At 31.1% G+C, this 25,891-nt stretch overlaps 1 protein-coding gene across 4 annotated transcripts in view; it reads right to left on the bottom strand.

Moving 5' to 3' along the window:
* Positions 1–25,891, bottom strand: part of LOC113518751 (homeotic protein antennapedia-like) — a 247,630-nt gene that overhangs the window by 75,549 nt on the left and 146,190 nt on the right. The window lies entirely within an intron of this gene.

Here is a 25,891-nt window from a genome sequence, read left to right as displayed (position 1 = left end):
TATACGGATAAAATTAAAAACAAGTACATACGTGACACCTTTAAGGTTGCTAGTTTACTAGAAAAACTAAGAAAAATCGTCTGTGCTAGTACGGATATATGATGAGACGGGAAGATGACCATGTAACTAAAACGGTGTTAGCTGAAAACAATAAAGACTTAGTTAAAAACAATAAAGAACTACATGAAATGTGCAAACGCGAGCAAACAAACTATCTATAACCGTATAGTGTGGCGCAGGACTACTAGGAGGGCAGACTCCAAATAATGTAGGATAACAACCAGGAGAAAAAAGATGAAAAAAATTATTTGTATTTTATTCTAGATTTAAAAAAGATGTTTTGGAGTATCTTATACATAAAAATTACTTCTATGAGAAAGAGTTCTAATTCATCATATCTAATATACGTATATTTGAGAACGTATATATTAGTACATAGTATAGTATAGTACATATATAATATTTAAAGACAAATATATCAAAAATTACCTACCCAGCTTACACTACAATGAATCCTCCTTTTTTTTAATATAGATAGGACAACCACTCCTTAAGTACGAGTATTTATAAGAAAATTTGTTGTACAATTGCAGTTCCTTCAGTAGCAGGGATCCATTAAATATCCAACGAAGGATGTGTTATGACAGCGGTATACAAGTGGTGGCACATTGTGTCAAGCGCGGATATAGCAACGAATATTTATTTATATATAACATTCGAGCGGTAAATTAGTAGTGAATTTACGGCACAGCGCAGGAGTGATCGCGCAGTTTATTTTAGGCGCCTGCGCATGATTTAAACAGCTCGCTGCCCCTTAGAAATTGAAACCGAACCAGGATTTGTGGCCGGGAAGTGAAATGTTACAAGGTTGTCACATAGAGAAAGTTCATTAAAGATGACCGATGGGTATTCAGTGATTGAGTTTCTTTAAGTTTGCTTTCTGAAGGGACTTAAAAATTACTTCAAATGGTATATCTTTAGCTTGTATATTTTTTCCAACTTATTAGCTACAGGATAAATAATCTATGGATAGGCCCAAGTAAATTAGAATAAAAAAAATTATTATTGTCATTGTGATATATAGTTTATGTATATTTGTGATTATCGTTACAATGAGGCAAAAGCTATTAGGAAAATTGGCATTTAAGATAAACAATTTCTGTTTACCTTAAATATGATATGATCTTATTTTATCTATTATTTTTATACAAATGTATAGTAATCCCCGTCTTACATGACGAACAGTAAGGATCTATATTTATCATATCATAGAAAGTCCATAGATTCGTAAGAAACAGTATATTTAACGCAAATGTCAAGTGATGGAATAATGTAAATGTTAAGGAACAGAATGTTCTTCCTGCATTCGGGTTTTCAAAGAAAGAAAACGTAGAATTCTTCAAGTAGACACTGAATAGATATTTTCTGTATAAAAGCACTTCACATTAGATTTTATCATCATTTACCACTAGTTGGCAAGATCAACCTCAAACCGACCTTGACATTAAAATAAAATCTATATACTTGTACTTACACGTTTTAATATGAGACTAAGTATGAAATTATTAAATAGCAGTCATTGTTCCATTTAAAATAAAATAATTCGATTAAAAAACCATCACATACCGTCACCTAATATCTTAACAATCAACTAATCTTATTGCTACTACCTACTTATTTAAACACCCAATGTTTCGAAATAGATACTGTTTATTTATTCAAATTATTCATTTCGTGATGATAGTATCATTTTGTCTATGTCACGAAAACGAAATGTGTGTCCATTTTGTATTATCCGAAGTACGTGACCTTAATCCTACAGAACTGCAGCTTTTCCCTATATGTACATGTATATTTGTATTTATCTACGTTAACCATGTTACAAGATTTATTAGAACGAAAGAAAATAATCTACCTGTAACTATATATTTTATAATTTAATACACTAATAAAAATACATTTTGTTCTTTTTTTTAAGACATTAGAATATTTTTTTTTTAATAAAAAAGCTTTATAAAAATATAATTCACATTAAACCACAATTTTACCAGAGAGAGACTTTGTACAGAAGTCGATTGCTTGGGTACCTCTGTCCTATTCATGTTTCAACCGTGAAGCAGTTGTGTTTGCATGGCTGTGTTTCGGTTTGAAGGGTGGGATATGGCGTGAATTTACTGGGTACAGAGGAATAACACCTGAGTCCTCAGGAATGGCAACGCATTGGGGGTATCATGGGCGAAACAGTATACTCTGTTATGTCCATGGTACTGCTCATGTCTCTAGGCGACGGTTACCACTTTCCATCAGGTGGGCCGTCAGCTTGTTTGCCATTCTAAGTAGTATAAAAAAAAAAGCTAATATAAGATATAATGGTAGATACTCAACCGTTGTTTTAATTTCGTATCTGTATTTTTTAGAATAAACATGCTGATAATATAATAAAAATGAATCAAAATATGTCTGTAAGTACATGGGAGATATTTAATAAAAAAAATATATGAGCGGTCTTAATAAGAGTAATTAAAGTTTTGTCAAGTGAAGGCACAAACTACTGCAACAAATTGGATGCAGTTTTCAAAGTGGTGTTATAGAACGTTTCATTTAAAATCTAGTATTTGTTTAAGGTATCATGATACGCCATCAAAAAGTGATATACTTTATTGATTTTCCTACTTCTGAAGTCCACGCGTATAAAAATAGTTACGATTAAAATTAAAATAAAAGGTTTTATTTTATTAATTAATTAAAAATAAAAGATTACGAGTGAATTAAAAAAAATATTTACATCCTTCACATACCGAAATTTCGTCCGAGAAGTTGGTAGGTAAATAATACCTAAATAATAATAAGTAAAATAATAATAATAATAAATGGAATACAAATATCATTAGAAAAACTGTTAAGAATGTTATTATTCTAAGTAGGTGCCATATTTTTATTTATGTTATAGTTATCTACTTTTTTATGAACTAAAGAACATTAGCATTTTCAATGAAATGCAGCAAATTGTCGAGTTGGTAGATTAATGGACATCGATTATGACGAATGGTGTGTGAAACAACTACTGTGTGAGGGTTGTCACTTAATACATTTAATATAGTAGTATATTATGTTTAACGTAAACTACAAATATATCTCTTAATTTTTATTCAATTTTGTTTTAAGTAGTAAGAAGTAAGAATTCCATGTGGTCTCAACATAGAACGGGCTACCTCTTTCTATCCTGTGGGTATCGGAAAAGGCGACTAAGTGAATTAAATGGTCAAAAAATAAGTAACAGCGTCCCTTTTTAAACATCACCAAAGCCTAACTGCGGTTGTCAACCCGCCTGTCGAACATGGCAACTACTGACAAAACTCCCCTTATAGGGAAGGCTTATGATCAGCAGCGGACAGTTAACAGCTAATATAATGATAATAATATAATAAGAAGTAATAAATAGTAGGTGACTAACTTTTTCACTTTTTTATAATTATAAACAAACTGACGATAGAAGCTAACGAAGCCACCTAGTAGAAACAGTTATCTATTTTCTATAGACTTGAAAAGCACACAAGATATACTGTATTTTTCTCTAACATGATACAATACACTTCCATAGATTAAAGTTTACTTTATGGAAATCGTTCTCTGTGTGTACTTAACTTTAATTTGTGTGCACATTAAACTAGATTTATTAGTACTGATAGTTTGATAGCACAACTCGGGAATCAAACGACGATCTAGCGGTCAAGAATTGTTTTTAACCCAATTAGTGGTTTCTTTATCAGAACCCGAAATAATTTTACATTATTTATTACTTCATTATTATTATATGTATATTTTAAACAGTACTTACTTATTTATTTATTAATATGTTTTAATTATTATAAAAACTTATCAGGGAACTTGGTGTGAAGATTACGCAATGGTAAAAAAAAAAAAAATTTTCTGAATGTTGTCAGCCCTAATGTGGATTAGTCCTGTTTGCAGTAGTCACATGTTAATTGGTCACCTGCTATTGTGTCGACAAATTTGACGTATCAATAGTATAATGAATCTTTTGTTGTACTTAAAAGGTCACCTTATGTTAATGCTCTAATTGGTGCAATTATTCTGTAACGTCAAAAATGTTTTTGTAAGTTCATATGAGCAGTGGAGTGCTTTCACTTTAAAAAAATATTTAAAAAAATGCCTGTCTTAGAAAATATATTTTTTTTACTAGATGCCTACTGGGAATTGCAAACTATCGGCCCAACCCATAGATAAGGTTCTATGAAGAACGAAAATATATCATGGTATTTACCCATTTTAGCCACTAGCCAGTAGTAATATTTTTTTATATTTTTATAACTGGCTAGTGAAACTTACAAACCGTAAAATGCACTATTAAAAAAAATATATGCAATTTAGAATTGCAAGTTGACACACCAGATGGAAAGTGGTAACCGTCGCCTTTAGTTAAGAACATGAAAGAAGAACATTATGATATAACGGACTATATTCTGTCACCCATGATGCACTTCGTGTGCTTCTACTCCTAAAGACTAAGGTGTTATACCTCTGCGCCCTGTAATTTTATTGCCATATAATCCTTAAAACTAAAACACAGCCTTGCAAACATCACGCTTCACGGCAGATACACGAGTGGGACAGAAGTACCCGAGCAGATTACTTTTGTACAAAATCTCCCTCTGGTATTTTTGCCACTAAGTTTCCTAATATAATTTAATAAGTAAACACTGATAAAGATTTTCCGAAATTAGATATTTAATGTAAAATTCTTTATACTATTTTTAAAAGGCCCAATTTCATACAGATATTATATTCCGTGTGTATCTAGGCATAGAATGGGTTACGCCTTCCTTTTCCGTGGATGTCGTAAGAGGCGACTAAGGGAGGGCGAAGGATGGGCGGCAGCGTCCCTCTTAAAACATCTCTAAAAGTCGAACTGCGGTTGCCAACCCGCCTACCAAGCTTGGCAACTACTGGAAAAACTCCCCAGTTTTGGGGAAAGTTTATGTCCAGTAGTAGACAGTCAACGGCTGAGAAAAAAATCACATGAAAGGTTGACGGAAAAATAATGCTATATAGCATTTAGCCCGCCTTTTGTAATGAACATTTTTTTTTGTAATGTGGCCAATAATGTATAAATAAATAAATAAATAAACGCAAAAATGACATAAACCAAAGAGGCTCTTTCTGGAGATATATATATAGTCTATTTTGGAGTCAAATATAACCTACCCGAAATCCATTTATAACAATTTTAAATACATCCATGTTTATGTGTTTATCCATCTTCATATTGTTGTTCGCACTTTGATTAGTAGGCGCTTGAAATCGATTTTAATAAATCGATTTGGAATTCGCACTCTCGTTACGTAGTACTAACGATATATTGACTTCATATAGTGTTATCATTAAAGGAACTGAAATGACATTGGGTTGATATTGTAATCGATTTATTCGATACTTTTGTTTGGTGGTATTTTGATAGATGTAAATCAGTGTAATGGACAATGTAAACACGTAACTATTATTAGATTTGATCAAAATCGATGAAATTAAATAAAATGAGTTTACCTGCTTTAAACAGCCTTAAAATTATTAGCATAGCCCATATAATACTAAGTTTGACCTTAAGGGATGTAGGCATGCAAATATTTATATTTTATAAAAATATAGCAAAAATATACAATTATGATACAGTTTTACATTATTTAAATTGTCATTATATATTAAAAATTACATTTATGTTACATCGTTATACATCATGCCACTTATATAAGTCACGATACTGAAATTAAATTAAAAAATAACTCTGTTGGCTTCCATATAATCAATAAAGAAGTATACAAATAAAATGCGCTACATATTTTAAACTATTAATTTCAAAGGACACCGCACCGAAGCACACTTGTAAACACAAAAGAATATTCTAGCAAATTCTAGAGAGAGGCGCGAACACGCCGCCGGTGACACGCTATCGCCGGGCCACGTTCGTAGCGCATAAATCACCCCGCCGCTTGTTTTACCAATAAAATTGATTCTTTCGCGGATCACAGGACGCGAACGTAAACTTAAACGTTTTAAGCTTACGTAATTTATATTTAAATGAAATTATATAGGTATACTATTATTTCAGGCGATTTGTAAACAAACATGTTAAATAATTTAAATAACTGCCGCATGGTGCCAGCGTAGAATGGACCACCCCGTCCTTTACAGTGAGTGACGTAAGAGGTGAGTAAGGAGACCTAATAGGTGAGGGATGGATAGCAGTATCCTGCTTAAAACATCACCACAGCCTAACTTTGGTTGCCAATCCATCTGCCAAGCGTAGCAACTACTGACAATATGAAGTCTATGTCCAGCAGTGGACAGTAAATGGCTGATATAATTAAAATATAAAAATTTGAATAAGGAGATCCAGGTCTATAAATTTTCGCTATTACTACTATTGCTTACTCTAAGTCGTGCACCTATGTACTATATAATATTAAGTTATAATATACCACAAAAGTGGTATCATTATTGACAAATTTCTGTTTAACCTGTTATAAAATTTTCAAGCAATATCTACGAGTCTATTACCTATGTAGTGGTTGAATAATAAGAAAATGAATGCGCTTAATTCGTGACTCTACAATTCCTATCATTGCTAACTAATTGAAAGTATTTCTTCTAAACCTTTCATTAGGTACTAATACCTATAGTACTTATAGTACTATGTCGTAAAAAAATATAAGGGATGTGATGTTTATTTACAACTCTTTAGGCGCAGCCCAATTAAAATGACTAGTGAAGCTATTTTTTTTAGATGTAATTCTAGTAGATAGATAGATAGATACTCTTTATTGTTTCTTCCAAAATAAAATAAGTATATCTGGTACTTTCTTGTATATCAGTAAATAGGTATTTAGATAGTTTATATCGTCTGGTTTAGTTAAATAAATTAAATATAGTAATAAATTCTTTAGTCTAGAATAAATTGTAGTAATAATTTTCTAAAATATACACTAATACAAATTTCCAAATGAAATATCCTCAAATCCGAAACAACTAAGTTATATATCATTTACGGCCCATCAAATTAGATCTGAAATAGATGATTTAAAAAATGTTTTGATAACATAGTAGAATCGTAAATCAAAATCTACAATAGATATCGCCCTATCAAACGCCTATTGATCAGTAACACATAAAAATAAACGCGTGCCAAACACATCATTGATGAAAAATCGCTATTTCCATTGACAGTATCTCCCTCGTAATAATATGATATATTATATATGTAACGTAATCGCCAATACATTGGCCAATAATACACGCTTGATAGAATATTAAATTCATATAGATCAAATCACTACTTCGTCTGCATTATATATGCATGCATAATTATTAGGATCGGTTTTATCGGTTTTACGCTTGTTTTGTTAATTTGAATTTATGGAATAGCAAAAAGCGGATTCAGTCTGAATATGTATTGTCAAAAGAAGTATAAAAAGTTTGACTAATGACTGTTCAATATACCTAACTATAGCCATGCAATTTGTATTGAATAATATAAGTTTTTAAAACGCGTTTTTACGCATTGTATGGCAAGCGACGACCGACCCCCCACAACACGGAGCGACGACCTATCAGAGTTTGCTAGAGTCGACAGATGCATTTGGCCAGAACCATTCTTTGTTCATTATGATTGTTTTATATTCAGTAATAGCTCAGATTATAGAATACTTGCTATGTAATTAATTAAAATTAAATCTTGAAATTTGGAGCTGTCATCCTAAAATTTATACCTTTTTTCGGCTACTTTTAGATGTCAGGAAATTGGTTCAGTCACTATAATAAAAAAAAACGATGTTTGTAAACATACAATCCATGGAATGGAACATATATATAACAAATACATTGAACAGATCGGTCATTTGAGATCGTTCACGGATATAAGCAAAAGACTCGCTTGTATCCGCTTCGAGATGCTATTCGTGACTTTTGTGATTTATATTTATTATTATTTTCTGTTTTTAATTTATTATAGTTTTGAATTTTCTTATACTCACATGTATTAAATATGCATATGAATACGTATTCAATTTTATTTAAAAAAATACTAATTAGGTATAAGATGAAATTGTGTAGACCGATTATTAATGTATCTCAACACTGTAATTGCGGCAGCATTTATTTGACCGTAAATGTTTGTTTGTACTATATAAAAGATCTATATGTGGTGGAATGGGCTTTATTATTTATTATACGGAAAACAAAGCAAACTAACCAAAAGTGTCCGCGGTACGGAAGCAGCGGGACGCAACAAAACATAGTGGAGTAAAGAAAATAGAACTACGTGTGTTGGAACACTAATGGTATGGAGTCGTCTTGCGAATAAAAAATTCAAAAAGTTTAATGCTGTTTTATTTTCGTGATAAAAATATTAGGTTATTTGTTGAATATAATTTTTACACGGATTATTATTTTATATACTGTAATGTATTTTCATCTATTGCAATTGTTACTAATAAATATTTTCAAAGAATATTGTACCAGTATTTAAATACGGAATAAACTGCAAAACTGACAAAGTTCTTATTGAAGAAAATCTTTTTTGAAAATTATCAAGTTCAACTCTATAGTTTTCAGAGCATATCAGAGCGAGAGGGAAGCATCCGAAAAGGAAAGCGTGACAGGAAAAACAGTACAAAAAGAGTGGCGTGTAGTCGCCTCGGCAGCGCACTCAAACCTCCCGGGGGTTGGCTGGACGCGGCTACACTAGACTGCTTTCACATTAGGCGATTTTAGCGTGCGATTTATAAATTGTGGTTCTGTTGTGCAATTACTTTTTACGGGGTTTTATAAATATTTATCAAATAAATATAGGCAAGATGTTTACTATAAAATAACCCAATAAATATAATAAACATTCACCAAATTAAAGAGGGATAGGCAGCAGTGTCCCTCTTAAAATATCATCGAAGCCTAAAGTCAACCCAAGCCAAGTGTGGCAACTACTAGCAAAATCCCCCAAGGGGGAGGTTTATGTTCAGCAGTGGACAGATAACAGTTGATCATTATCATCTTAAAATTAAACAACTATAATCAATAATATAGTTTCATACAAATAATCACATGAATGCAAAAATAATAATAATATAATTTTATAGTGCAATTTTAACCAGTATACCCTACAGATATTATAGTGCCCGGATGTTGACCTCAATGCCACTTACTGGGTCCAATTGTAAATCTAAACCATCCGAATATCCACTCAAATACACAAAATATGTCATCATAATATAAATAAGGTTGCCTGGAAGAGATTGCTATTCAGCGATAAGGCCACCCATTGTTGCCTCTTTATCTTGCTTTTATGTAATTAAGTTCTTGTAATTAATTATTTATTTTGTTCGTGTTTTTTTTTTATACAACTTAGAATGGCAAACAAACTGACGGCCCACCTGATGGAAAGTAGTAACCGTCGCTTATAGACATGAGCTGTACCATGGACATAACAGAGTATACTGTTTCACCCATGATACCCCCCATGCGTTGCCAATCCTGAGGACTCAGGTGTTATTCCTCTGTACCCTGTAAATTCACGACATATCCCACCCTTCAAACCGAAACACAGCCTTGCAAACACAACTGCTTTACGATTAAAACACGAATGGGACAGAGGTACCCAAGCAAACGACTTTTGTACAAAGTCTCCCTCTGGTACATATTGTTAATCTTTGTAATCTATATCATTCTTAGAGGGGAACAATAAAGAGTTTCATTTATTCATTCAAAATTGGTTCAGTGATTTAAGAGGAGTTCAGTGACATACACACGTACAGAAGAATTATACTGTACCTATATAAAAAAAAAATATTAAAAAAAAACTAAGAAAAATAGAACTAACCCTGTAAAAGCCGCAGCGAGTTCAAATGGCCAACAGTCATAACGCTAAAGTTCTCGCAGCACATATGCGACCGTAACGCTTCTTTATTTTTCCTCCATTTTCCATTTCCACTAAAGCGAAAGCGACTTTCCACGGCGACTTTTTTCAACTGAAAAGCTGCGAGGAATTGTGGTAAAATAATAATAAAAAACAATGAAAGGAGAGAAATGGAAATAAAAATTTGCTTTGTCATAAATCATAAAATGCTTCCGGCTGGCTGCTTTATTACCAAGAAAGTTGTATCAACGTTACGAATGTTTTGTTGTTCATGAATAATAAGAAAGCTGACTAATTATACCTATACATGATAAGTAAATTAAAAAGTTGTTCTTTTATGTTATTTCAAAGTCACAGATAATGAGAGTATTGCAGTATTAGGAGAATATATATTATTTTGTCAATAGAGATTTAGAAAAAAACGTTTGCCAAGAATTGGGCAATCATTCAAATAAAAAAAATACGACGATACAAATCTGAAGCCATGGGTATTGTAAGTAAACGAAAGAGCTTAACGCATCGCTCGACACAAATCCCAAGCGGAAAGATTCCATTAAGAAAATCAAAAAAGGTCTGCTCAGTTCACAGCCCGCGACTATTTTCATTTAGCAAAAACAACCCATAAATTGTCATCTTAACGAGATTTCTGTTTTTGCAGCATTCGCACCCTCGCGTGTTTAGTAACTAGCAGTTCGGTCGTCCTTGTTAGACAAGCAAAATATTTTGTCAGCGCCATTTATGAATTTCATAATAGACCGAAACTTTCAGTTACATTATCTAATCGTTTGATTATCTTCATGCCATTCCCTTATAGGTTAGGTAAGGAATGTTGAATACCAAATATCACTATTTTTATATACATACCTTAAATATTTACGTTATAATTATGTTTATTACCGTAATAGTAGAAATCCCTATTCCTTCACTTTCATATTATCGTCCGTTTTATCCGATATTCTTTAAAACCAATACGTATTACGACTCAAAGACATAAGAAGGTTTATCATTCTGTTTTTGTAGTTTTCATCATTTCAACTATATCTAAATTCTATTTTTCTTTTATTTTTCAATACATCCATGTGAAGATAGCCATTGTATTTTATATGACCACTTCTACTTCTTGGCTATAGGTTTTGATTTCATTATATCTCAAACACTTTATGGTTAAAATCTCTATTATCTATGGTTATTCTAGATAGCCTGTGTGCGTAGATGCGTATGTCTTGGCACGCTAAACAGCGCATGAGCGTCAAGACATCAGACGCTGCGCGCGAGTGCGTGCAACTGGTAGTTATTTATTACCTCGCCAATGAGTTAGCTTTGTTTATAGCACCTTTCATTCGAGGGTTAACTTCGTAAAAAGCTTATGAATAAATAATTGCCTTTTATTGCTTTTATTAGCATTTTTAATATTGTTGATTTTGACAAAAACTACAATAACTACATATTTTTTTATTTAGTTGCCATTATAAAATTTGTTAGAAGTACCGTTACAACAAGACGACAAATAACAGAGCAGACAAAGCAGTCTACTACTAAGCTGTTACTATAACATTCATGAACTTCAAGTGAAATAAACTCCGAATATCATAATTAAAGTGCCGTTTCACAGTTCGGGTCCCGTCACGTGATACCGTTGCCCAAATTATCCGGGCCGCGTGTCATCTTGTCCCAATCCAATATGGCGCCATAAATCCTCGACGGGGGAGAAGGGGCGGTGGTGGGGGTACGTCACTCAAACTTTCTCTGTACTCCGTCTTACGCTCTCTCGTCTCGGTCTAGGGGTGGGTACGGACAGACCCATAGACATGCATTTTTCATTTTGTTTCGGCGGGACAAGTTGACGGGTTGGATTATGTTCTTTTTTTAACGATAATAATAGCATTGCTTTATTTCGTTTGTTATGATTTTTTTTATAAGAGGTTTTTAAAAACTAAATAATTTATTTAGAGGGAATCCTATTCTAATGATATTATAAATATGAAAAATTGTAAAGATTTAGAGAGATATTTGTTATGTTGTATTTAAATTGAAACATCTAAATATATTTTAATAAAAATTTATAAGTAAATTTAACATGAGTATATAGGATTTTTTTATATATTAATTTAAATAAAGAGAGCCACAGGTTACTTTAGTTTAATATCAAAATTGGAGTTTTCAGCGCACCAGAAACTTTGTATTGTTAATAGATATTCTCAACAAATTTTGTTGCCAACGCTACATGCCCTGAGGCGCGGTGGTGCGCTTCAAGGAATCCTCAGATAGAGTTCGAGCGGTAGGATGAGTAATCTCTTTTGTTTTTCTAAGAACATTGGACCATCGACCGTGGCCGATTATCGGCTTGTTTTCTACGCACAACCATTTAAATTCCAATAAATAAACATATCTAATGTTCAGATTGCTGTAATTGAGAACATTTATGTTAGGTAACACGCTTTCTATTTATATCTTATAGGTTATAGTACCTACAATAGGTGTGAAGTTGGGAGCCATCCAAGAATCCGCAAGATTATAATCGTTATAGAACTCTGGAGAGATAAATTTTAATGTAAATAGGTGCTATGTCGTAGACATACTACAATGATTTTTAATTTATCATAACTTTCAATATATTTTTTAAATATTAATTTACACTTTTTAACTCAGGGAAATTATATTCAAAATTATTATATACAGCTACTCTGTCTATTAAAAACAAAAAGTATATTCTAGTATGTTTATATACAGAATAGCCATATTAGATATAGCAAGTATGTAGTATTTTATATATTATTTATTGTACAAGCTTTCAAAGTAGTAAATATTGTATAAACCGTTACTCATTCTCATAAATAATTCTAATATCCAATTACAAAAATAATTAAATTCATATTTAAATATTAAGTAAATTAATATAACTTTTTTCTGTAACATAGATATAAGAATTTGTTTTTATTACATTATCGAATCAAATGAAATAATTACATTAAATTTCCTGCATCCCCCGCGTAATATAATGAGTCACATGTGGTAATCCCGTTAAACTTGCGTGTCCAACCTCTATATAAGGTGAAAGCATTGGTTTTCAATAAAGTGACCATCCATCACGACGTCTTAGCGCGCCGGGGGGCGACTATATTAGAAAACCTTCGTCACACGACGTATGTGGGAATAAAAGCTTGGAGACGCACCAAAATAGACTTTTCTAGGATCAGATAGGGCAGACTATTTCTAGACCGTTATGCGGTTAGATATAAGGTAGCGTCTTTGATGTTAATTTAAGCACTACAGAACATGCATACAGCAAAATATACAAAGGTTATTATGCACGGAGCATTGAAGATTTCTATTTCAAATGGGGCGCATATCATATGGTACCGTTCTTCCTGTTTAAATCAATGGATTACGGAGGTTCGTAAATAATATAATTAATATGTATTGTGATGATTATAGAGTTTTAATAGAGTGAAAAAAGTGATCTAGCTAATAATACTGTTCATAAATAATTTATAGACTATAAAATATTTTATTGTCATTGATTGTACCATACTGATCTACATTCTTTACTACATCAATTTATTCGTATCAATTCTAATAATATTATAAACGTGAAAGTTTATAAAGATGTTTAGACGTTTGTAAGTTTTTTTATTCAAATACACTTAAACAGCTGAATGAAATCGAATGAAATTTCGTAAATTTTAGATAAGGTTATATTATATCCAAATTTAACACATAAGATAGATACATTGTACTATACTAATATCTTAAAATATCACTAAAACCTAACTGCGGTTGCCAACTCGCCTACCAAGTGTAATAACCACTAGCAAAACCCCCAAATAAGGGAAGACCTATGTTCAGCAGGGGACGGTTAACAGCTAATATGATAACGAAGATGATGACTGTACTAATGTATATGGAAATGTCAGTAAATTAAACCTTATTACACATGTTTAACTCATATTATTATCAACTAAGTAATGTTAGCAGCTCATTAATATACAAGCTATAAACTTCACCATTGTACAATTTTAAAATATTGTAATTACATAAATAACAATTACTAAATACAAAAAAAAAAAACTAGTAATTTACAGCATTGTAAAATATTCAGAACGAAGAATTATTATTTTACACAAAACGAAAAATGAATAATAGCGGTTTATGCAATTATACTTATAACTCATGACCAGAACTGTCTTGTCTTAGTAAAAGAAAAAATAGAATTAGAATGCGTGAAACAAAGCCTTATTTTTTGGAACTTATTTGTCGGAGTTGTTATTGATATCGAAAATGAACTTTAATACTAAGCTATAAGGACGATAATGATTGTATTTTATGTCGGATGAACAGCCGTATTCTATTGCCCGCTGTGTTTACGAGTGTAACGGTGAGTGCGGGTCTGCGGGACCATGCGGTCGAACATTTTTGGGTTTTGGGCAAGAATTAATTATGCAAACAAAGCTGGGGTTATTGTGTCTCTTGCGTGTTTGGACGTTTTGTGTAATTTTATACAAATAGTGTTGTATTGTATAGATTTATTTTTTATAATAAGTACTTTCAGATGTTACACATTTGGCGTCGCAGTTGACATTTTTTTGCAAATTTATTTAGTAAGACCCCTTCAATATAAGCAAAAAATATACTGTGATTATATATTGTATAGTTTAGAAATATACCAGTGAAATTTCGTATCGGAATTTTTCACCCACTAGATATGTGTACAAATTCGTCCGCGTTGATCTTTATTTTGATTGGTAGAGCTATTAAAGTATCGAAACATTAATAATTATTTCCTTCATATTCTATTATTACGAAAAAAGTAAAAATTACCTATTAATAAAAAACTAAAAATAACATACAAACATTTTTTTATTACAAAACGTTTATTAAATTTATTATTATATATAATTTAGTTATAACCTATATAATATATATAATAACCTAATCAGTATTTAACTTCTACCGTCTGGCAAAAAGATAATCATTAATAGTAAGTACTTACCTATTTATATTTTAAGTTTCAACAATAGCCATTTGCATAGATAATGGTTTAGAAAAGAATTCTGATAATGTATGAATGCGAACAAATAGATGAACCTAATTACTTGTATCTAATGAGTTCTTGACTACATTTTGTTACGAATGTAGACGAATAAAAAAAAATAATAAAAAACGTGGTCATCTGTGCGTGTCGCCCGATTTCCTACGGAGCTTTTTGTATGGGTAATTTATGTGGGCCGTAAAAATATGATTAGCACAACACAGTATTGAGACGTCACTCAGCGGGACTTTTATGACCTCATTTGAACAATTTGGCCCCACTTCCTCGAAGCATAACCGACCATTTTACTTGGGCCTATGTGAAATTATTGTGAACGCTCTTCACGTGCATATCGGTCGATATTAAAAGCAGCTCCATATATTTTTGTCTGTCAAAACTTGTACGACACCGTTTGATTCGAAGTGGTTAAAATTGATGGCGTCGACCATGCTGTAAACTTTATGACTGTTGTAACGAGGCGTGTGAATTCCTAATACCCGATTGAACTTATTTATTTCTGTCAGGTTTTTATCGGAATCTCACAAACATCTAAGTCGCCACACGCACATCTAATTAAGAGAAAATGTCGTCAAATCCAAGCGAAACTTACCTAAAAGCGTACGGAGAAACAAGAGGTGGCGGCGTTATAGAAAAAAAGACCTAATATCTCAAATGTCAAAATGTGACATTGAGTGATTTGTAGGTAAGCTCCGCCTGTCCCGTGTTTCAAACATCACCGCTCTGGGCAGACAGCTGAGCTCTAAGCTTTGCAAGGGCGCAAGTGAGTTGCATACAGCTGTCTTGTTCACTCGCCCGGCGCGTTCCTATCTCTATCCCACGCGTCGGATAAGACTCTATCTTATTCTATAAACGGCCCTACCTATCGGTGTACCTGAGTGCTTTTGTGTAAAAGTTCAACGGTTCTCTCTATGCAGTTTGTCTCAAAAAAGAATTTGTGAAAACCGAATTGCACAAGAGATTCCGCATTTTAGTATCTTTTATTTCGTTTCTATTGTCGTCGTAAATACGTATATGTCGAAAAGTGAAGGCGACTGTGTGAATGTAAATTATTTATCATTCAGTGTTTGATGCATTATTGTTACTTACATATTATTATAGATAATCTTTCCAGTATTTTTAAACACTGTTGGACATACCTGAAAACAAATAATACACACGAATTAATGCATTGTAATTTATTTATTATGATATCTCTCAAAGATTAGTTCGACTTGTTACGTCGTAAGATGAGGCAGTAAGTATTGAAATTATATAAATACTTATTTAGCTATTTAAAATTTTGTCATATAAATATTTGTAAAATATTTACATGACAAAATTTGTAAAATACCATACAGTTTAAACTTTCCATAATGCAATAAAATACTGCTCCTTTAAATTGCATCATAATAGTTATTGATTATACTGTAACTGTAAAACCATAGAGTCGTCATATAATATTCCGCTTAGCGATAAAGTATAAAGTGACTATTTTATCTGTAGTACGAGCAAGTACAAAAAGCAAAGCTCTTGTACAGGGAACAGTTGCTAGCAGTTCATTCGGCATCTGTTTTTAATAAATGCCTCTCTATGATCACAGAACCTTTTAGTTTGTCTGTCGACGAAAATTTATTGCACTGTCAGTGTCAAGTGTTCTCACAATATATTATATGTAAGTTCATATGTTATATTGTACTTACATAGGTTAATGATATTACTTCTACGTATGTTTTTTGTGGAACCAAATCTTAAATCTTACTATAAAATTTATCGAGACGATCTCTGTTCTTACATGGATAATATTTAATAAAAAAAAAATAACATTTTAATATCTAAGAGCAAACAAAAATTATCCAAATTAATAGTTTTTAGAAATGTTGTCTGTCTGTCTGTATTTTTGCTCCAGTAACTAAAAATTTGATGTAGGTATGTTTTATCTTGATATTCTGTTGGTTTACATCTTAAAATACACGTGTACCTATTTAAGAGTTAGTAGACACAAAACTAGTTATAAACTTATATATATATACTACTCCATACAATACCAATCTTCTAAATTCAAATCAAATTATTCGAAATTCGAATTAACAGACAGATGCTAAGCTTTGTCCACCCAATCTATCGTCTGAAGGGTCCCTCCGTAGTAGATATAAATAGCCTCGCTTTAAGTGGCAAAGCGCGCCGACACAGTCCCTTCTTCCGTCTCTCAGATAACATCGCATTAGGGCATCGAGGAAAGAATAACTGTTCGCTACTGGTTTTTGTCATATTATTTTTATTTTTATCGAATAACGTATGATCCAATAATGATACTTATAAATGTTTGATGCTAACTGTATAGGTGCCTACACTTATTTTAATTTCAATTAGAAGAATTATGTTTACAAATCTAGTAGGTACTTACTTACTACTAGTACAGTTTAAAACAAATTACATTACAAAATACAATTTGTTTTATGTATTTCATATATAAAACCTTCTAGGTTTTATAACATTATCTATTAAGTACAAAAGATATAGCAAAGTTTAATAATTCCAAAAGGAAAATAAAGAGAAGCACATAGGAGAACAGTAATTTAATTTTATTTATCAACTAGCTGTATCCCACGGCTTCACCCGCGTGATTCAATATACAAAGTATCGTATGTGCTAACTTAGCACATAGTGTACGACAAATTTATAGTAGTGTATAGCATTTTTTTTTCGAATCCGTCTAATAGTTTTTCGTAAAAGAATAACAAACATCCATCCATCCATACATCGTAAAATTTCGCATTTATTATATTAACAAAGTGTAAAACTAAATATTTATACTTAGATACAAAATTATAGTAAACGTATTATAATATGATATTATAAAGAAAAATGAATTCCTATTATTTTCAACTTTAACAGTTCGAAAAATTCCATGAAAAATGGAACGCAATTTAAAGGGATGGCTTCACAAATTGGCTGGTTAGGAAGCGCTGCGTGAGTAATGTAATGGCTGAGTAAACACTACATTGATATAGAAGTAGCCGGTCAGCGGCGTAACAACGTGTGTGGCGTCTGAAATGATTAAACGACTCGTTTTAGCCAGATAACGGGGTTTTATAAAGAAATTACCTTACGAAATTAATATGTACAGTGAGCTCAGTTAATTATAAATACACATTAATCATATTTATTTATAACGATTTAGTTAAAAAAAAAATTAGATAGATTAGAACTTATGAAATATGTAATACCTACTTGTAAATTTATTATAGCCGGCGAATATAAACGGTATTTAATTTTGTTATTGTGTTACAAGTAGGAGTGCGTAATATATAGCAATATGTATATATTTTAGTTATCATATCTATATATTGGTCTAATAACGAATAATATGTTAAAAGTTTGTTATCAAAAAATAATATTGAATAACAGACTATAAACATATTCTAAAATAGATATCCGACCGAAATGGGCGATATTGAAATAGGTGATGATCTTTTTCCCACCACCAATGTCCATCGAAACTCAATATATAGATATTGGATCGGTATCTATATTACCCATACCTAGTTACAAGTAGTCACATCACATCAGTGTCAATATTGACATCATCAGTCAATATTGAATAAGATATATATATACCTATATATATATATATATATATATATATATATATATATATATATGTATATATATATATATATATATATATATATATATAACTAAAATCTTACTGTTAAAAAAACAAGTATCAAAATCGGTTTGAATGCACATACAAAATTATATGCAAATAAAGAACCTTTGCCTCTTGATTTATAAGAAACGGAAATAAACGCAATCTTGTACAATTTTAATCGAGAAGATGGTTTCAAACTCCGTGACCTAGAACCTAGTAGCTAATACAAAAAACATACCTCACATCACCTCATAGTATGCAGTTAGTAAATGAATCGAATAAAGGTACAAGGAATAAAGGTAGGTAGAAACCCTCAATATAGTAACATAATTTGTGTAATGTGAGTCATAAAGTGGGTAGAAGAAAAAAATTCTGCCTCGGAAGCGGAGACATGACAGCGCTACATCAATCTAATTGTGACCTCTGCTAGTGTAACCTGGTCCAAACGTCGAGATATTTCAAGTAAATTATCATAGTTTACTTTAATGGCCGCGTTAATTCTATTTTCTTATAAACAATAATAAAATTACCTAAAATCAATAATGAAATAATTATATAAAATTAATATATAGAAAGCAAAAGATGATTATGTTTGCGGAACTTTTCTAACAAGCGCTTCGTAAGTTCAATAAGGTTCATAAGAGCTTCGCTTTGCCTATAAAGCATTTTTTTCCAACATTATTTATTCTATCAATTAGCATTGAATTTGAAATCAGTTGCGGAAGTATGAGTGCTTGTAGTTAATTATACATCAAACACTATAATTTGATCCGTGCACACTGGTACATAATTCGTATATACTATTACTACTGATGATGTTAGTATTTATCCATTAAATCAATACTAAACTCCGTTTATTATTTATAAAGATATATTAAAATTTATTATAATAAAATAACATAGAAATAATAGTAAATATCCATTTTACACAATCATAAAACCGATTGGCTACATAATACCAACTACGTTAGGTCTGCGTTCTAATTCCAATCTACGAATAACCGAATATCGGAACACTAATAGCGAATTCCCGTCACAAACAGTTCGATTCGGGTCCCTATTCTGTAGGCGTTAAATCCACTAATACATTTCGGGCTCAGTGTCGACAACGGGCAAAAATCAGGGCTAGCCGCGCCGCTCTGCATAGCAAGTAGCCGGAACTGAACGAAAATGTTCTTACTCACTTAAACCTCCGTACAGTTCTTAAATTACGAGCATATCGATTCCTGCAGTTTGTATATTTGGAGCTGTTATGAGTAAAAATATTGATGTATCATATATTACAGTTAGGAATTAATTTTTATTCATTAAGTTTTGAAGAAAAAACTGTACTAACGCTCATGTCTCGACCGAGTCAAAGACTTTCTCATAGTCCATAAACGCCAGACATAATAGTCGATTATATTCTTCAGTCTTTAGTACGAGTATAATATGCCGTAACGTTTGTATGTTGTCTATGGTACTAAAGTCCTTTCAGAAATCAGTTTGTTTAGGTACTAATTATATATAGGTAAAGTAGACAAAAAGGTTATCCCATAACAAAGTTTTTTTTTGCCTTTAGCGTAGGTAAAAAAATAAGTATGTAATGAAAGAAGCGCGTTCTAAACTTATAGGTACAGCCTATTATAATAAGTGAATACACCTGAGAATACAATTAACGCCTTTAAAAGTTATTAAACGTTACAAGACAGTAGTACTCATATCATTTTATGGTCGACATTAAAAATGATGTAACCTAACGTTCAATAAATTGAATAAAACCATTGCAAAATGTGTCCGGTAAAGCAATAAACTCACAGGTCATGCTATAATAAACACAATTTATAGGGGCAATAACTTCACAAGCCCTACGAATGTCTTTATAAACACCTTGATGTGTACAAACGGACAAAAATTCATTGCATAGCCGTTGTATACATAAAACTAAATTGAAATTTTACTTGTTGATTATCATACATTATATTTTTATGGCATTGTTTGGGATCTCACAACTTTGTTGATGAGTTTAATGACAATGATTAATGATGGTAATATCATAATCAAGCAGTGTAGTTGCTTGATGGTATAAAATGTAACTCATCGGAATGCCTTAATTAAGTAATAAACAGTTAAAAATGCACTTTAAGTAGTGTGTACAGTAAAATTTTCTACAATTTTTATGAAAGTTGGTTTACCAAGCTCTAAAATGCTCTAAAGGTACATTTTATGTAGAGTACAGTGTTACAATGGTAGCTTTGTTAATTATTTTTAATAATTAAAGATTGTGTCCCACAAAAAACCCGACTTTAATTGTGACAAAACCAGTTGTTTTGATTTAAAAACTAACCTACTGAACTGATATTGATAAAATTTCTATGGAACCAAACAAATGTATATGTATGTGTATATGTATATGTGTGTGTATATATATGTGTGTATGTGCGTATATATATATATAGGTGTATGTGTGTATATATGTATATAATTTTCATATATTTTTAATTTGCAAAAGGTGCTTTTTTAATTATACAGCACTATCATACCTACTTGTACAACAATTAGTCCATTACCTTAAGGTTGTCTTGAAAAGATTGCTCTCAGCAATAAGACCGCCTTACTGTACTTATACAATTGTATCGTTGAGTTTGTAAATTGCCTTGCTTATTTCCTATATTGTATTATGCGAATAAAGTATACTCATTCATTCATTCAAAGTTGTTGTTTCAGTTAAAAAAATATTTCCAATTCGATTTAGAACTGACGGAGTCATTAGATAACATACATAAAAAAAAAATCTAATCGAGAACCTCCGTTTTTTGAAGTCAGTTGAAAAGTAAGAAGAATAGTATATACACATGAATGAACGGTATAAACAAAAGTACCTACACGTCGTTTACATGATATCTTTATCTGGCAATAACAACTTTTACATAAAATAAAATATATACACCTCTATTGCTATGCATTGTTATATATTGCTTTGTATTCATTTATCGTTAATAGTTTATATTTTTTATCTTTATTACAATATTTATTCTTGTACTGATAGTTTCCTGGGTAATTATATTAGGAAACTGTAAAGCTCAGCTTAGTCAATAAAATAAATAAATATCTAAATCTTATTAAAATTTTATGCAATATTATATAACATTTAAATGAGTATTTTATTGTAATATCTACCGCTTTAACATACGTGTATTAGAACGAGACAGATCGACTAGTTTCAGGATCAATTCGTGATCCTTAGTCATAGGCAGCTGAGACGCGCGTGCGAGCCTGGCTGCGCATCTCGACCCGCTAAATGCGAGTTCTAGTCCCTTAAAATAAATATTATTTAATTAAATTAAAAATACTTTTGTGAAATTATTTGGACAATTGATACTTACTCATAAACAATAAATAAGCTAGATTTTTTGTACCGACAATGTGTAAAAACATTATTGAAATGTATATGGATATAGTAAAGAATATACCTGTTTAGTTTTAGTTAGCAATTTCATAAAAAAAAAAAAACCTATTGCAAGAGCAGTATTAACGGACATAGCTAGTGACTGTTCATTATGAGAGCAATGTTATTAAAGTGTTTATGTAGCGTGTTTACAAACATAAGAACAATATGAAGTGTAGTTGTAAAAAGCGAAGTGCGCAAGTGTAGGGAATCCCTCGGCAGTCAGCTGGGCCATTAAATCCTGCTTTACGATCCACTTACGGCCCGCTCCGGCAACCACCTTTTATACTTATGCACTCGTAACATCGACCTTAATTGGCATATTGAGATTAAACCGCTGTAATTGCTTGTTTTATAGGTTGTTTCAATGAGAGAACTGGCAATTTTAACACGTAATTATATGTATTGACACTTTTTTTTTATCAGAAGCTTAAGTTTTATTTTAATATTTAATTTAAAATTACTATTTCCTTTTAATTCTTTTAGTTTCTTTTCTTAATATAATTGATGATTTATTGCATCTTTTTATTACACGCGCCATTATCAGTGAATTTTCTTGCCAAGTCTTTTGCTAATAAGGAACCAAATAAATTTAAAAGAATAAGATTATTTGTTATTCAATTAAATTTAATTACAAGCATTTTATCATGCAAGCATCTAACAACAATACAAAAAAAAAGGTTGTAATTTTATTATGTTTGTTACTTCATAAAACCGTTAGTTGTAAGAGATTTGGAAAATTGTTTTTTTGTCTGCAATGGTACAGTTACAAATTGGTCCCATAGAAATTTTATAATGATTTTTTTTTTTTTGCGGAACGCAGTCTTAAATTATTAAACATATGTAATATCAATCGTAGTCCGTTATCAAAAATATTACAAATCTTCCACATGTAATAATAAAAAAAAAAAAAACATTTTTTTCTTCATTGAATATTTTCATGTTTTTGCGAGTGGGAATTCGCGTACAACATCACATGGTAGGTATTTTTGCATGGCTACAGGCCGCGTAAATTCGAAACGCCTGATTCTGGTGCACACTAGTGTTTTAATTACTCGTTTCAAGAATGATTTATGTAACGACCCAGACGCAAATGACAGTAGTTGTATGGTGATGATGTACTATTTTTATATACTATAACAGTCACTCATTAGAGAGCAAACAATATCAGCTGAATATTTAACTAACTATTGTCAATTAAAAATTACTCAATATTAACAGCTAACACAAGAAAGTGGTTTTATGACTAAGGTAATGACCTTTGTGATCTTTTTCATTTTTTTTTAATATATTTGCAAGTCAATTTTATTATGTCTAATGTATACATATTAAACACAGGAGAATAATTTAATGTTGCTAATTTATCATAACACGTTTTCCTACTATTTAATAATAATAATTTTACCAACCATTGAAGCTCTTTTATTTTTATTTCCAAAATTAAAACTGCAGTTTGTTATTACAGCGAAATAAGGACCAAAATGAATTAAAAGAATGCATGATTGAATGCATTATAATGAACGATATTAAATTTAGTTCTTGATGGTTCGAAATATAATACTTTAACTGTAAATTTATACACAACTCATTTTAAAGATAGATTTAGAGGATATATCATAATAGATATTATTGTTATTTTACATATTATACGACAAAGTGATCGAGTTTAAAATGTATGTCTTACTCTGCATACCAAAATAAGTACCTACAAGGAATACAAGATAATCTAGTGAAAATACTTAAGTATATGACATGTTTCGTAAAAGCGTGCGAAATTGTACATTTCGAAAGTGTTTCGAAATGGGAAGTCGTTAAATTTATGAAGTTTAGACACGGTCCGAAAGGAAATTGGACTAGAAAATAAAAATACAACGTATAACGAGGTCACGGCTCCGAAGTTCTCAGACTGTGAGACTGCGTTGCCCAACGTGTTATGACTGACAAGTCGAAGCTACCTGAATACAAAATTCTCGATAAAATTATACCTAGCATATATTTTAATTATTATATCTATGTTATATGTATTTAGTATTTTTTTGCACTTATACATATACTATAATAACCAATTAACAACTTAGTACTATAGGCATGGGCATTTCCTCATAAGTGTGGGATAAAGCCTAACAGTACCATGTTAATCAGGTAGCATACTTTTGGATTTCATTTCGAGTTTAAATAAATAAGTAGATATAAATAGCTCACTTCACTTACATTTTCCCAAAACATGTGTAAGCCTTAAGTTCATGTAATAAACTTAACAACCCACTAATATAGGGATGAAACTCCTCCTAAGTGTGAAATATAAACTAATATTACCATGCTAAACAGGCCATTTGCCGTTAGATTTTATTTCAAGTTTCTCATGAATTAAGCTACTTATTTATTTAAGTATAAATAGTTCACTTCACTTACATTTACCCAAAACATAGTTTCATGTTACAAGTTAAAAAATTTTAGTGTATTGACTTTATTCCCTTAGTCTCCTCTTATGACTTCCTAGTTGTGAAAGTAAAGGTGATTATTGTATTTCCGTTCCATTATGATACAGAATTTAATACTTATAAATAAATTGTTTATTCATAACTGTATACTTGAATATAGGTATGGATTCATAAAAAAACTTATTTTAAAATTACCTGATTTTAAAATTGACGAAGTAAGATATATATCATATGCAATCCCTTTATACTTATTTTGCTCTACCTACTCCGTAAGTTACATGGTGTGGCAATGAATAATACAATAGTGCTTCGTCCAACATCATTACCTACCCTACTATTTCATTGATCCACGACTAGTAAGAGTAGTTTATTTTGTAAATACGTCATATATTTTCTATTCTGAAGTGAATCATTGACCTATTTATGGTGATAAAAATACAAATTTATACTGTTTGCAAGTTCAATGACATGTTTTTTTTTTATTTCATATTATACAACAGTCGATTTTACCGAGGTGACCACCCCATGAGTGTCTCAGAAATGACAACGCAAAACTATTCACGAAAAATCGTGTATAAAAACAAAATAAAGCAACTTGCGCAAGACCATTCACGTACACAATTGTGTCCGTTTTTGGAAACTTTCGTAATATTGTAATAAGCTTTACCGTTAGGCCCACGCGTCTAAAAGATAAAAACTAGACTCGTATCGTTTCTTTTGTACCTTTGAACAAAAGGCCGAAATATGATTTAGTGGTTTTCTATTCTTTACGCAGATATGAACAAAAAATTGTACAGAATTCATTTAGTGTTACTGGTGTACTTGCTCAGAATTTTTGTTTCTAATTTAAAAAAAGAACTGTTAACTTTTTAACGATGTCATTACAGATTATTAGATGATCATAATATAATTATAAATATAAATAATTATAAACGTTCATGATTTGGTAAACTATAATAGCATTCTCACAATATGAAATCTTTTAATTTTATTCGTGAGAATTTTTCATAACAATCACAATTTAAATTCATAGATTTATACCTTCATTTCAAAGAATAATAAATTTTACCTATTATATTAATCTTAAACTCTTTCTTGTCAAATTTCATTGTATATTTTGTACGTAAGTAGATTGTAATTTTCCAGACATTTCTGACGCGAGCAATTCTCATGGGCTGGAATCTCGCTAATAGAACATTAAGCTGCAAATTAGGTAATGTGTATGTGAGAATACAAAATTCTATGCATTTTGCTACTTCGGAAATGATACTGCGTTATGTCCATGTTTTATTGTTTCGAATCGTTTCTAGAGCAGTAATTTATTGATGTTGAATAAGAAAATATTGCTTCCGTTTGAGACGGAATCTAAATCTTTAAAAGCGTGAACGAGTTTGTGCATGTATATAAATGGAGATTT

The sequence above is a fragment of the Galleria mellonella genome, unplaced genomic scaffold, assembly GCF_026898425.1.
Source record: "Galleria mellonella isolate WM207_F2 unplaced genomic scaffold, CSIRO_AGI_GalMel_v1 utg159, whole genome shotgun sequence".
NCBI lineage: Eukaryota > Metazoa > Arthropoda > Insecta > Lepidoptera > Pyralidae > Galleria > Galleria mellonella.
Note: the sequence above shows the minus strand (reverse complement) of the source record. Positions and strands in the feature narration are given on the sequence as shown.